Source organism: Mus caroli, unplaced genomic scaffold, assembly GCF_978045245.1.
Source record: "Mus caroli unplaced genomic scaffold, Mus_caroli_1 scaffold_1, whole genome shotgun sequence".
NCBI lineage: Eukaryota > Metazoa > Chordata > Mammalia > Rodentia > Muridae > Mus > Mus caroli.
The window spans coordinates 129596923-129612364 of NW_028227256.1; the positions used below are offsets into that span (position 1 = coordinate 129596923).

At 43.2% G+C, this 15442-nt stretch overlaps 2 non-coding genes across 2 annotated transcripts; one reads left to right on the top strand and one right to left on the bottom strand.

Moving 5' to 3' along the window:
• The first annotated feature begins 9093 nt into the window (after window positions 1-9093).
• Trnak-uuu (transfer RNA lysine (anticodon UUU)) lies at window positions 9094-9166 on the top strand. The gene has a single exon. It is a non-coding gene; the product is annotated as a tRNA-Lys (tRNA).
• A 227-nt stretch (window positions 9167-9393) lies between these two features.
• Trnak-uuu (transfer RNA lysine (anticodon UUU)) lies at window positions 9394-9466 on the bottom strand. Its single transcript has one exon. It is a non-coding gene; the product is annotated as a tRNA-Lys (tRNA).
• Window positions 9467-15442: the final 5976 nt, after the last annotated feature.

Below are 15442 nucleotides of genomic sequence, written 5' to 3' on the forward strand. Positions count from 1 at the left end.
GAGTTCGAGGCCAGCCTGGTCTACAAAGTGAGTTCCAGGACAGCCAGGGCTATACAGAGAAACCCTGTCTCGAAAAAACCAAAAAAAAAAAAAAAAAAAAAAAAAAAGAAGACTGTGACATAAATAAACAGGAAACCTGATTTCCGGCCTGTTTCATGAAACCAGAACATTATCAAACTTTCAGTGTCTCAAGTTACTGCCTCTCTCCCATGTGTTCCTGGCCAGCCTCATTTCCATCCTCTCTTTCTCTCCCCCTTCTGTCTCTGTCTCTGCCTCTACTCCCTTTTTTTGTTGTTGTTTTTGGAGACAGGGTTTCTCCCTGGAGACAGGCAGCCAGGGCTGCACAGTAAATCACTTTGTAGACCAGGCTGGCCTTGAACTCAGAAATCTGCCTGCCTCTGCCTCCCCAGTGCTGGGATTAAAGGCATGCGCCACCACGCCCAGCTCTACTCCCTTCTTAACTACCCCCTCATCACCCTAAATAAACTGTATTCAATACTTCAATAAAAAAAAAAAAAAAAAGTTTTGAACTTTTTGTTTCGTTGGGTTGTTGTTGCAGGTCTTTGCTACTTTGTGGTTCTTTTTTCCACCTTAACCCCCACGCCCACCCCCACCCTCTCTCCTAGCACTAGATAGAATGGAAACAAGGATGGAGGGGAGAGAGGAATTATGTAAACCCTGGAACCTAACTTCTTACCTTTGATTCTTCTTTGACCACTGCTGCCTTAAACCACCAACCCACCCACCTCTCAGGGCCCTAGCATTTATGTGCCCTCTGATAAGTTCCCAGGATTCCAAAGGCCACATAATTGTAGAAATGATCCGCAGCTGGAAAAAGCCTCACTTCTGCTAGAGCACGAAGCAAATCATAATCAGCTGCTGCAGAGTCCGAAGCCGTCCCGCATCCTGAGATTAACAAAATATTTCTGTGTCTTTTAAAGAAACCTACATTTCTGAATCCTCAGAATTGTTACTACAGATTATGATTTTTAAGACTTTTTCCTTAAGTTTTATTTATTTTATGTCTATGGCTATCTTGCCTGCTTGCGTGACTGGTGCCTACAAAGGCTAGAATCCTTTTTTGATCCCCTACAGCTGGAATTTTAGATGGTTCTGAGCTTCTCTCCATGTGGGTCCCAAGAGTCCCACCTGGTAGACCACAACTGTCTAACTATTGAACCATCTCTCTAGCCCTTTATTTTGTATTTTGAGACAGGATTTTACTGTGTAGCCCTGGGTCAGCCCAGGCTATGCAGTATGAAGACCAGGCTGGTCTCAAACTCACAAAGATCCATCTGCCCCTGCTCAACTATGGCTGGCACATAGTTTATATTTTTGGATGTGTGTGTGTTCCCACACATACATATACCATATGTGTTCAGATGCTCACAGATGCCAGAGGAAGGCATCAGACCCCTTGCCTTGGATCCAGAGTTATAGGCAGTTGTGCGCTATAGTCATATTAGATATGGTGCTGGGGATTGAACTCAGGTCCTCTTCAAGAGCAGGGAGTGCCCTGCACCACTGAGCCATCGCTCCAGCCCCACAGCTTACCTTCTTAGTCACCACTCTCAAGTTCAATGACAGTAAATGTATAATTATGGTTAACTCGTTTTCTTTGGTATAAAGGAATATTAGTGTACACAGGTAGAATGAATTGTGTAGCACTTGTGTCTGCTTTCCAGGGAGGCCATAACAAAACACTCCTGGGGACTTGCACAGCTGCAGTTACTTTTCCATCAGTTCTGGAGGCTTGAGCCACAAGATTGGGGGGTCACAGGTTTGTTTCTTCCTGAGGTTTCTTTCCTTGGCTTGCAGTTGGCTACCTTTGGCTGCATGCATGTGTGTGTGTGGGGGGGGGAGGGTCACTTTAGCCTGTGTGTTGCCTGAGCTTTTGTTTTGTTTATTTTAAATTATTTTTTTTTTCTGAGATAGGATTTCTCTGTGTAACAGCCCTGGCTGTCCTGGAACTTGCTTTGTAGACCAGCCTGGCCTCAAAGTCACAGAGAGCCACCTGCCTTTGCCTCTCAGTGCAGGGATTAAAGGCCTGTGCCACCATAGCCAGCATTATTATTATTATTCATTATCATTATTATTATATTATAGAAAACTTGTGGGGGCTGGAGAGATGGCTCAATGGTTAAGCGCACCGGTTGCTCCTCCACAGGTCCTGAGTTCAATTCTCAGCAACCACATGGTGGCACAGAACCATCTGTAATGGGATTTGATGCTCTCTTCTGTGGTCTCCCTTCCCCCAGCCTGGAACCTGCCTGCTCTAGGGTGGAGCTACCGGCTCATTCGTCCTGCCACGCCCACTGCTGGAACCTGACTCTGCTGCCTGGAGGCACACACGTGTTTGTCCTGCTACTGGACCCTGAATTACTTGGCGGGAAATTGGGTTCCCTCCCCCTTCCTTTATAAACTGAGTGTTTGGAAATATTAAATTGAGCCTCGATCAGAATCTGTTTGTCCTGGCTTCATTCTTTTCTTCCGCCCTATCTAGTTACCTCTCTTTGCAGGGAACTGCCATTCTCAGTTGAACCGTTCGTGTTGTGGACCGCGGGCGGGCCGCAACAGTTGGCGCCAGAACTGGGACCTGAAGAATGGCAGAGAGATGCTGAGAGAAACGATTGCTGTGTGGAGCTCCACAAGAAAGGAAAGAATCTTCGTATCGGAGGAGGAGCATCGGAGCAACGGACAGGTACACATGCTAGCGCTAGCCCAAAAAAATTTCAGTTTTGAAAGTGTTGCGGGGATGCAGTAGGATACGAAGCAAGTTTAAAGCAGTGCTAACCCAACACTGGTTCTACTTGGGATCAGCAGTTCGTAAATCGGAACTAGATACGGAGACAGGCGGTGTGCCGCAGTTTTTTTTTTTTAGAAAGCTGCTTAGGTGGAAGAAAGAAGGGTTCTAATACATGGATCAGGCAATTGTGTTTAGTTTTCAGGAGTTGCTTAAGGAAAAAGGAGTAAGGCTTGAAGTACAATTAGTAAGAAATTTTTTAGATAAGATAGATAGCTGTTGTCCATGGTTCAAAGAAGAAGAAACGATAGATTGTGGAACCTGGGAAAAAGTTGGTGAGGCCCTGAATATCGCTCAGACAGATAATTTTACCCTAGGCCTCTGGGCGCTTGTAAATGATGCTATGAAAAATGCAACTTCCCCAGGGCTAAATTGCCCTCAGGCGGAGCTTGTGGTATCTCAGGAGGAGTGACTATCAGAGAAGGCCTCCTCAGGAAAAAAATCTTCTTAACTCAAAAAATGATTAATGTGGTTCCTATCCTAAATAGTAAAATTTAAGATAAGATATAAAGCAATGCCTCTTTATTAAAGCGTTAAAGCTTGCTTTAATAGGTATTCATAGGTATTAATTGATATCCAAACTTCGTAATATGATAGTAATGCTTCTAATATTGATTTTAACAGTGATAAATTGTTTTAAACATAGGTTTTGCTTTCCCAAAGTTGTAGGTATTATCCTAACCTTGCACAAAAACTTAAAAATTATGGTTAAAACTGCCATTGTTCCATTGACTGCAGCTCGCAGTTTGATTGCAAATTTAAGATTGATGCTCAGATTAAAAAGTATTTTACCTTTGAGTCAATACAGGGCTCTGGGCAGTCCCAGAGCGGCTTGTGAACTTTCTTTTGTTTTGCAAACAATGCCTAAAAAAGTTTTTCCCTGTGTTCAAGAAAATTTCTTTTTAACAGTGTTACAGATCTATTCAGATGTTTAAAATAATGCTTAAATTCAAAGATTTTTGCTTCTAGTAAATTGGTAATCACTAGAAAATTTTGCCTCTATGTATGGCTAATATAGCTTTACATTATGTAAGAAAAATGTTTATTGTTTCTGCTTCTTTACAAGAAGCCAAAAGTTTTAATCTTTCAGCATATATTGTTTCCTAAGTGGAAAATATTTTATTAACTAATGCTTCTCAAGGGAAGTTTACCTTAAATCCTTGCTCTCACCCAAAAGATTCAGAGACAGTATCCTTTTGTTATTTGGTGTTTTGGTTTGCTGCAAGGGGTTTTGCAGGAAATAAAGAAAGCTTTTATAATTGTTGTTAATTGGTAATTAAAAATTAGTTGTGCCCAAGACAATTCTTTGGCCAGAAAAAACATTATTGTAAAGTCATTTTTCTCATCCTCCCAGCCGATAGTTGGCCACGTGGGCCCAACTAGCTGCTGTGGAGCGGAGTCTTAAGACACAGTTGCCCCTATTCCAGCACAAATAATCTGGTTGTGTGCTGTAGATGGTGTTTTAAAATGCTGAACAATCAAACCTTAATTTATATATTGATAGTCAATGCTATATCTCTGAGCTCATAATTACTTAAAATTGTTCGTCCCTCAGATACTATTAATTCTCAAATTTACAATTGCTTATACATATTTCTAGTTAATAAATAAATAAATTATGCACGTGTGACTCTTAATAACTTTTCTAGCCTTCTAGTTACAACCGTTCCTTAAGAAAAATAATTGAAAGTGCAATTAGTCACTGCCCCTTTACAGCCAAATATTTAAAATGTTTTGTCCAAAAAGTTATTAATTCAAAAGGTTAGATATTGTAAAATTTTAAACTTTAATCTCTTAAAAGACAAAAGAGAGAAATTGTATCCCCATATATACTATTTAGTGCATTTCCATGCACACTATTTAAAACATACCTTTATTTTCAAAATTTGAGATTAAAATGTCAAATTTAATAAATGCTTTTTAGTATCTTAAAAGGATCTACTTATTGGCTTATAAATTGATCCTAAAACAGCTACCTTATTAGGAAAGGGAAAAACAAGTTCTCTCCACAGAACTCTACAGAAGCATATTGGTAATTCGTGTGCTGAGCTGACAGGTAAGTTAACTCAGTGTCCTGATTAAAAGGACTAAAAGATTAAATTCATGTTTTAGATCCATCCTTGCTTGTCATTTTTCCAGTTTAGACTAGCTTCTAGCCTTTTAACTTTATGGCAATAGTACATCATAGACTGTATATTCAGACTTAGTAAAATTAGTCATTTAATAGAGTCATGATGATTTTTCACTCTTCTTCAGTGTGACCAGCCATTCTAACTCAATCTTAGACTGGTCTAATATTCAGTTCAATTATTAGAGATTCCTATATTCTAAATTACCTAGCAAAGTTAATTCAGAGCAAAGGCTCATCTTGCCTTTACCTTATTTGTCCTAAACTTTTTGCAAACTGACATTAAAGGTCAGTCTGCAGCGGAACGGAACGCCGCTGGCACCCAGTTACTTCTAATTTGAGACTAACTTTAGCTTTACAATTTGCATCTAAATAAAGTACCTTGACTTCTCCAAACAGAAAATTTACATTACTACACTCTAATTGTTTAGTATTCTTCCTTCTCTCAAGCAGGTCAATCTACATTCTCCGGTTCTCCGCCCCGCCCCTAAGAGCAAACAGGTGGTTCTGCTAATCTCCCTTCCAAGGACATCCCAGCATGTGGCCTTTCAGTCTAAGATAAGATTTAGATTTACCAGGAGAGCTAGGGAAGTAGAAATTTCATATATATTTACAAAGATTAGTTCTTATTTTGATAGATATAGGCTTAGTCCCTTAACTGGCCTCTGGCTTTTCACCCTTGCTGTTACTGCAAGGTGTCCTTAGTTCCTCAGGCTACTGGGAATAACAGAGATGAAGAGAAAAGACTTTTAGCTCCTATTTTAACCAAAATTAATGGTGTTAATACTGACATAATTCTTGTCTAGGCCTTGCTAAATCTGAGGTTGACAAGTCTCACATAGAGGCCTCGCAATAACTCAGAATTGCGATACTGATTCATAATCATATGAATACGGTATGGGTACCGCTTGGCGCAGGAGATCACTGCGGAGGGAAGGTCCAATTTGACCGTTTCTGAGTTCCCTGTGCGACACACCTGATTTGAAAGAGGTTGGTATCCGACTCCAGCTAAACACTAAAAATACTTACGGCTCTGCCTCCCCTCCCCAAAAGATACCAAGAGCCACAGATGTGAGTTGTTACGATACTCACGGGAGGAATCAGGTTAATGTCCACCCAAGTCAAGGTTAAAGGCCCACTCATCTACGGATGAGAAAATCTTTTGATCACCTCTGTTAAGCATTGCCTATTTAAACTTAATTAACAGGGGGGAGAGAGATTGGAGACCTTGCTGTCGTAAGAGCAGGCCCTTCACTGCCTCCCACCCAAAAAATAAAAAAGCCAATTGGCCTTGTACTAGGAGCCAGCCAGTCTTAATCGCTTCTCACTGTTTCCCCTGCCTGTCACCCAAAATTGTGGATAATTATCAGTTCAGTGTTATTCTAAAATTGTTTAGCTAAACTCAGCCAGGGTTCCAACGCCCTACTTAAAAGGCAAACAGGTAGCTACCTATTCAGCACTAATTAGCATTATAAAGTCAGAGCCTACAGCCTTAGCCAGATACAGTTTACCATTAGAATAGTTAAGAAATCCCACGGAAATAGGCTTTTTCTTTAGCCCTAGGAACTTAGGCAGAACTATTGAACATAGATAATTTTTCTGCCACAGGCCACCCCTTTTTTATTTTTATTTTTGTTATCTAATGGGGGGAAATGTGGTCTCCCTTCCCCCAGCCTGGAACCTGCCTGCTCTAGGGTGGAGCTACCGGCTCATTCGTCCTGCCACGCCCACTGCTGGAACCTGACTCTGCTGCCTGGAGGCACACACGTGTTTGTCCTGCTACTGGACCCTGAATTACTTGGCGGGAAATTGGGTTCCCTCCCCCTTCCTTTATAAACTGAGTGTTTGGAAATATTAAATTGAGCCTCGATCAGAATCTGTTTGTCCTGGCTTCATTCTTTTCTTCCGCCCTATCTAGTTACCTCTCTTTGCAGGGAACTGCCATTCTCAGTTGAACCGTTCGTGTTGTGGACCGCGGGCGGGCCGCAACACTCTTCTGGTATGCAGTATACATGCAACAGAGCTCTCCTACATTAAACAAACAAACAAAGGCTTCTCATATTGAAGGTCTGGTATGCAGTGTACATGCAACAGAGCACTCCTACATTAAACAAACAAACAAAGGCTTTTCATATTGAAGGTCATTGGCCTGTTTAGAATTGATTTCTGTGCTTGTTGCTACATAGTAATTCAATTTTGTTTTTTCAATGTGGACAATAACTGCTACGGCTCCATTACTGACTCTATAAACTGAATATGAGTCTTGATTTTTCCTATTTAACATAAATATTGAAGGCATTGTAAGAGGTATGATTTTTTTAATTTTTTTTTGTTTTTTTTTTGTTTGTTTGTTTTTGTTTTTTTTTTTTTTTGAGACAGGGTTTCTCTGTATAGCCCTGGCTGTCCTGGAACTCACTTTGTAGACCAGGCTGGCCTGGAACTCAGAAATCCACCTGCCTCTGCCTCCCGAGTGCTGGGATTAAAGGCGTGCGCCACCAAGCCCAGCTTAGATTTATTTTTATGTGTATGAGGGAACATATGTCTGTACCCTTTGAGCCTGCAGAAACCAGAAGAGGGCATTAGATCTTCTCGGAATGGAATTACAGTTATGTGCTGCCATGTAGGTGCTGGGAACTCAACCCAGGTCCTCAGGAAGAGCAGCCAGCACCCTTAACTGCTGGGCCATCTCTCCAGCTTAGAGGTAATGAAAACTTTTCTCAATGTTTTAAATTATGCATATGTACATGTGTCCTTCTATATGTTCTTATGGGAGCAGGAGCGCGTAGGGAGGTCTGTGGCATCAAATCTGCTTGGTGCTAGAGTTACCTGCAGTTGTAAGTCACAGGATGTGTGGGAGCAGGGAAGAGCACTATGCCCTCTTTTTTTTTTTTTTTTTTTTTTTTTTTTTTTTGGTTTTTCGAGACAGGGTTTCTCTGTGTAGCCCTGGCTGTCCTGGAACTTACTTTGTAGACCAGGCTGGCCTTGAACTCAGAAATCCACCTGCCTCTGCCTCCCAAGTGCTGGGATTAAAGGCGTGCGCCACCACGCCCGGCCACTATGCCCTCTTAACCACAGAATCCAAGCCGGCCCCAAGCAAGTTCCAGGCCTTGAGTTAACTAAGATTCTGTAATTTAGAAACAAAACAAAACAAACATCCCAATCATTTTATATTAAGATTGTGCCATAATTTACATCTAATGCTGTCTTCTGTGGTTAAATCTTTTTGTACATTTGCTATTAATTGTTCCTCCCCCGACCCCCCACCACCATCCCCAGCATGCTCAGGAGCGGGTGGGTAGAGGCCAAATGATCCCAGATCCCCAGGAGCTGGGCCTTCAGGCCGCTGTGAGGATTCTTTTCCTGAAAAGGCGTGTGCAGGCCTTGGGATCTAGCTAGCCCTATGCCTCCAGTCCCCCCCACACCCACCTCTGCCCCCGTCACTGCTTAGGGTAAATTTCTTCAAGTTTACTAGGCTAAAGCAACCACCTGAACTGAAGACAATTATGAAAGAAAGAAAATCGGCCAGCAATGGGTCTTTACAGTCCCATTCTCAAAACCCTGTAGTGAGTAATTCTTAAATCAGCTCCATAGCATAGGGCTGTGCTCAAATTACTAAGGAAGAGGCTCAGATGCTAAGATAAACAGCATCTCTTCGTGACCGTGGCAAGCTTTCCTGTTTCTGGCTTAGTATGGCTTCTGCCCTCAGTGTCACAGCTGGTGATCTCCGTGGTGTTCAATGTTGGAACAGGTTCAGGAGATTACAGGCAATCTCAGCACCCCTGCTTTCTCCCATTTTATACTCCACAGCTCAGCAAACTCCCTTCAGGATAGTGTGTTTGTAGTCGCTCTGAAAACTCCCTTTTCCAACCCCGTTGCGTGGAGTTTTAGCATGGACGTCCCCTTTCCTGTCAACGGTAAAACTGGTTAGAGTTTGACACGAAGGCGCTTCAAACGGAATTCCGCGTCGCTCTAAGTTTACAGATCAAAGCCCACCTAGCGAGAGCGGCCGTGAAGCTCGCAATTGTTCAGGGGCTAAAACGCAGCAGGAAGCAGAATTTAGATCAGTTAAATCTCTCACGGGAAGACGACACTGCCGGAGGGAGCAATTGCACAAGGTTCCTTACTCTTATGTAAAGAACTGTAGGAAGGCTGTTCCACCAGGGCCCGGATAGCTCAGTCGGTAGAGCATCAGACTTTTAATCTGAGGGTCCAGGGTTCAAGTCCCTGTTCGGGCGCTTGTCTTTTTTAAAATTTTCTCCTCCACTTCGAATCAGCTAACGCTTCACAAATTTAAAGGCAGTACCTCCCTACGCGTTGTAGAACAAAAATTCGCAAGTACCTTAAGGATATGTAGGATAGCCTTAAGTTTATGAAAAACACACCTATTGTTTTGTTACTAATTGTTTCCTAAGAATTAGGCAAATTACAACTTAAGTATGGAACATCGTGCAAAATTTGCAGCCGCCCGAACAGGGACTTGAACCCTGGACCCTCAGATTAAAAGTCTGATGCTCTACCGACTGAGCTATCCGGGCGCTCTGAGAGTCAATTTTCTCCTGTATTTACTTGATATAATGGTAACCTGTCTCTCCCCTCCCCCGCCCCTCCCCTCCTTTTTTTCCTGGCAAGCTAAAAACAGGTCTCAGTCTATTTTTAATGTATTAAAAACAATATTTCTTTTTCCATTTTGTTCCATTTACTTAATAAGCATTTTCCAAAATCTTTCATATTCGATGTTTGATAAGTTGCCAGTACCTACTAAACGCTCTAAAACAAAATTAATACTAATAAATTACAGGAAAATGGACAAACGAGGTGGAAACTTCCGCATAGGATTGTGATCTTTTTTATTACACATTTTAAAAAAAAAGATTTTTTTGTTGTTGTTGTTTTTTTCGAGACAGGGTTTCTCTGTATAGCCCTGGCTGTCCTGGAACTCACTTTGTTGACCAGGCTGACCTCAAACTCAGAAATCTCTCTGCCTCCTGAATGCTGGGATTAAAGGCATGCACCACCACACCCGGCTGAGTTTAAACTTTTTACATCTTGAGTTTTTCTTCTCCTCGCCTTTCAGCATCCCAAGATGAATCCTTTCAAAGCAAGATTTCTACACCTTAGAGTAGCAGATTGCAGGAGGATCTCTGTGAGTTGAAGGCCAGCCTAGTCTACACTGTGAGCATGCCCTCCTGAACTCCACAGGGGCCCACATGACACACACACACAAAGACATAAACATATGTAAAGAATTAAAGCTAAAATAAACCTTAAAGATATAGTCCGTCTCCAGATCTGCCGAGTTCTGATGCATAGGTGATAGAGTACAGAATTATGAAAGCCCAAACACTGAGATAGGATTTTTCCTTGGTTGCTGAATACTCGAGGCTCCGAAACACAAAGAACTGCAAAATAGGTTGGAGAAATTTTCTTTTCTTAGAACTGTGTGGTTCTCTAAGAACAATGACCAGACCAGCTAAGGGATCCCAAATAGGCCTGGCTCTGCACACACGTGAGGGAATTAGTCAGGTCTCTACATACATGAGGAAATTGTCAGGTCTGTACACACAGGAGGGGAGATTAGTCAGGTGACCCTGAAGGCCCCCTTCTGCCTTAGGGCTTCATTGCTATGATAAAAGCCATGATCACACACAACTCGGGGAAAAGATTTATTTCTGCTTAGCACTCCACATCACTGGGATGTCAGGGCAGGAAGTCAGCCAGGGCAGGAGCTGAGGCAGAAACTTTGTAGGAGTGTTTCTTTCTGATTTGACTTGCTCAGCCTACTTTCTTTCTTTTCCTCTTCTTCCTCCTTCTCCTCTTCCTGCTCTTCCTTCTTTTTTTAGAGACAGGGTTTCTCTCTGTTTGGTGCCAGCTGTCCTAGAACTCACTCTGTAGACCAGGCCTGCATGAAACCCAGAGGCTGGCCTGCCTCTGCTGGGATTAAAGTCAAGTACCACCACTGACCAGCTTCAGCCGGATTTCTTTTTGTTTGTTTGTTTGTTTGTTTGTTTTGTTGTTGTTGTTTTTCGAGACAGGGTTTCTCTGTATAGCCCTGGCTGTCCTAGAACTCACTTTGTAGACCAGGCTGGCCTCGAACTCAGAAATCCGCCTGCCTCTGCCTCCCGAGTGCTGGGATTAAAGGCACGCGCCACCACTGCCTGGCTCAGCCTGATTTCTTATAGCACCCAGGACCACTAGCCTAGTCCTGCCCACAGTGAGCTGGGCCTTCCCACATCAGTTATCAATCAAGAAAACGCACCACAGGCTTGTCCACGGGTCAATATAGTAAAAGCATTTTCTCAATTGAGGTTCCATTTTCTTGAATGACTCTGGGTTGTATCAAAGTTATGTATAACCAGCCAGCACACCCTCCAAATGCAAGGTTTTATTATTCTATTACATTTTCCATTGCCAATTAAATCTGAGGGAGCAAGCCCAAAATGCACAAGGACAGCTGGTCAGACGGTGCAGTGGGTTAAACCCAAGCCTGTTTTAACACCATTAAAGTGATGGTGTGCACATTTAATTCCAGCACTCGGGAGACTGAGTTTGAAGCCAGCCTGGTCTACAGAGTGAGTTCTAGGACAGCCAGGGCTACAGAGAGGGAAAGGAAGGAAGGAAACAGGAAACAGTTGGGGGCTGAAGAGATGACTAGGTATCTATGAGCACATCAGCTCTTGCACAGGACACAGGGAACTCACACAGCAGACAGCTCACAACTTCCTGCAACTCCAATTCCAGGAGACTAACAACATCTGTTTTCCTCAGGACTTCTTCCTGCAGGCACCTGGAGCACAGGCAAACACACACACACACACACACACACACACAACTAAACAAATCTTTAAACATATGCAAACAGCAAATAAATGCAGGACCTGAAGACCAATAGGGTATTGTTAAGGCCTGGGTAACTAACTGCTGCCTGGTCTAGCCAGTCATTTTACGCTGTTATTACTGTTACGAAGAAACTTTATCATGTGTTGTTACTACTGTTACTAGAAAACTTTCTGATGCCTGAGTTGATTGCATATTCTGTTACGTTTTGTGTTGGAGTCCAGGAATCTCCTCTTAAGCCACACAAACACTGGTCTCAGTCAGACGATATTGAGCATACACCCCAGGCCTAGTCAGCCAGGGCTATGGTCCAGATTCAGGAACTGAACCAAGACCCCGAGTTAAGGTCCTACAGGATTTTTAAGCCCCAAATCCACAAACATCTGTGCCAAGTTATTTCACCATTCAGGATTTAGGGATAGGGTGTTTGCTTAGGAACATGTTATTGTTGTACACTTATCCTGTTCCCATTGGTTGGGGTATTCAACTGTGGCAGGAGACTTGCCTTGTCTAATATTCATATCTATCTTAGTTAGGGTTTTACTGCTGTGAACAGACACCATGACCAAGGCAACTCTTATAAGGACAAGAGTTTAACTGGGGCTGGCGTACAGGTTCAGAGACTCAGTCCATTATCATCAAGGTGGGAGCATGCAGCATCCAGGCAGGCATGGTGCAGGAGGACCTGAGATTCCTACATCTTGGTCTGAAGGCTGCTGGCAGAATACTGACTTCTAGGCAGCTAGAAGCCCACACCCACAGAGACACACTTACTCCAACAAGGCCATACCTACTCCATCAAGGCCACAGCTCCAAGGAGTGCCAAGCATATACAAACCATCACAATGTCCTAACTTGTCTACCAGGATGAAACTTGTCTAACATTCATGTCTTAACTTGTCGACCAGGATGTCATTTATCCACATACATGTCTCTTTCTGCCAAGTAGGATGTCAGTTCCCAGGGAGGTCTTGGGAACTTAAAGTTTACTAGACCACTACTCAAAATTCAAATAGTTTCTTATATTGGTGCAAGTGTCTCTCTTATGTTGGGGTCCACACAGGGGCAGCTTATACCATAAAAGCTTATACACAGGTGCAGGAAGTTTTGTTGGGTGGTTGTTTCAGTTCATGTTTATCGGGGGTAACTATACAAAAGCAATTCTACTGACTTCTATCGTGATTGGCTTCTGGGGGCACAGAACAGAACAGAATATGTAATCAGTCTTGGCATTAGAAGTTTCCTAGTAACAGCAGAAACATAATCCAGGCAATCCAGGTAACAGTTACCTAGGCCTTAATATTTTACCTAGGCCTTACCATTCTGTGCTTTTAGTGTTCTTGGAAACTAGTCACAATACTGGACACTTAGAGCTGCCCTTGGGATGGACCCCAACATAAGAGAGACACCTGCACCAATTAGAAAAGACTTCCATTTTGAAGCCGGGCATGGTGGTGCATGCCTTTAATTCTGGCACTCAGGAGGCAGAGGCAGGCAGATTTCTGAGTTTGAGGCCAGCCTGGTCTACAAAGTGAGTTCCAAGACAGCCAGGACTATACAGAGAAAACCTGTCAAGAAAAAGAAAAGAAAAAGAAAAAAAAAAGACTTCCATTTTGAGAAGGGGGGTACAGTAAAGTTTTAAGTTCTTAAGAACTCCCTGAGAAATGACATCCTACTTGACAGAGTCATGTATGTGGGTAACTAACATTCTGACTGACAAGTTAAGACATGAATGGTAGGGGGCTGGTGAGATGGCTCAGTGGGTAAGAGCACCCGACTGCTCTTCCAAAGGTCCAGAGTTCAAATCCCAGCAACCACATGGTGGCTCACAACCACCCGAAATGAGATCTGATGCCCTCTTCTGGTGTGTCTGAAGACAGCTACAGTGTACTTACATATAGTAAGAAAAAAAAAAAAAAAGACATGAATGTTAGGCAAGGCAAGTCCCCCACCACAGTTGAATACCCCAACCAATGGAAACAAGATAAGTGTATTACAAAGACATTGTCTTAGTTAGGGTTTTACTGCTGTGAACAGACACCATGACCAAGGCAACTCTTATAAGAACAACATTTAATTGGGGTTGGCTTACAGGTTCAGAGGTTCAGTCCATTGCCAAGGTGGGAGCATGGCATTGGAGGAAACGAGAGTTCTACATCTTGTTCTTTTTTTTTTTTTTTTTTTTTTTTTTGAGACAGGGTTTCTCTGTATAGCCCTGGCTGTCCTGGAACTCACTTTGTAGACCAGGCTGGCCTTGAACTCAGAAATCCGCCTGCCTCTGCCTCCCGAGTGCTGGGATTAAAGGCATGCACCACCACGCCCGGCCTACATCTTGTTCTTAAGGCAAACAGAAGATTGGCTTCCAGAGAGCTAGGATCAGGGTCTCAAAGTCCATGCCCACAATGACATACTTACTCCAACAAGGCCACACCTACTCCAACAAGGCCACACCTACTCCAACAAGGCCACACCTCCTAATAGAGTCATTCCCTGGGCCAAGCATATTCAAACCATCACAGACTTGTTCCTAAGGAAACCCCTATCTGTGAATTCTGATTGGTGGAATAACTTGGCACAGATGTTTGTGGATGTCAGGCTTAAAAGCTCAGTAGGATTCTGGATCAAAGTTGTGGTCAGCTCTGGAGTCTGGTCTATGGTCCTGATCAGTCAGTCCTGGGTGAATGATCAATAAACTATCCCCGTCTGACTGAGATACATGTGGTTTGTGGGGTGACCCTGGACCCTGACACGTATGATTTATAAAATGGACGGGACTAGAGTTTTCAATTAGAAAACTACATTATCAGAGTGGAGCTGAAGAAGTTGTCAGCCATATGGAAGAAATTGTAATGAGCTAAACAGATATCTATCTATTTAATTACTTGGACCTATTTCTTGAGCAAGTTATATATCTCAAGCAAGAAAAATGTTTCTCTGTCTCTTTGTTCGAGGTGTGGGATGAATCACACTCCCGGATTTTTGTAACCCTGGGTGGCCTGGAACCTGCGGCTATGTAGATTATGGCTAGCCTCAGACTCACAGAAATCTGCCTGCTTCTGCCCCCAGAGGGCTGGGATTAAAATTGTGGAATACTACACCTTGCACACCACATTTTATGGGAAGGGAAACAGTGCTTGTTCAGGATGCCTGAGAGAAACAGGAATAAAGAGACGTTCATCGTTTCCTCCCCCAAAGGCCTTGTCACAGCTGGATGATAAAGCCAGATGTTTCAAGTTAAACTGATTAAATGAGATTGGCCAACCAGTGAACTGCTCACTGAGCAGGGTGGCCAGGAGGAACACAACACATCTGAAAGGAACTTGGAGAGCACACGCCACACTCGCTGGCAGAAGTGAAGGGAAATGGGGAGACTGTGGCCAGGCTTGGGGCAGGCTAAGGAGGACAACATTACTCTTATGAGACGTTTGGCCTGCCAGTGGTGGAGCACACCTTTGATTCAGCACTCAGGAGGCAGAGGCAGGTGGATTTCTGAGTTGGAGTCCAGCATGGTCTACAGAGTTAGTTCCAGGACAGCCAGGGATCCACAGAAAAACCCTGTCGAGGAGGAGGAGGGGGGGGAGGGGGAGGAGGAGGAAATTAACACAGCAGGGCCCATCTGAGGCAGCATTAAATAAATGTCTCTGCTTTTCGTGTATGTTGTATGGAAACACCATCAC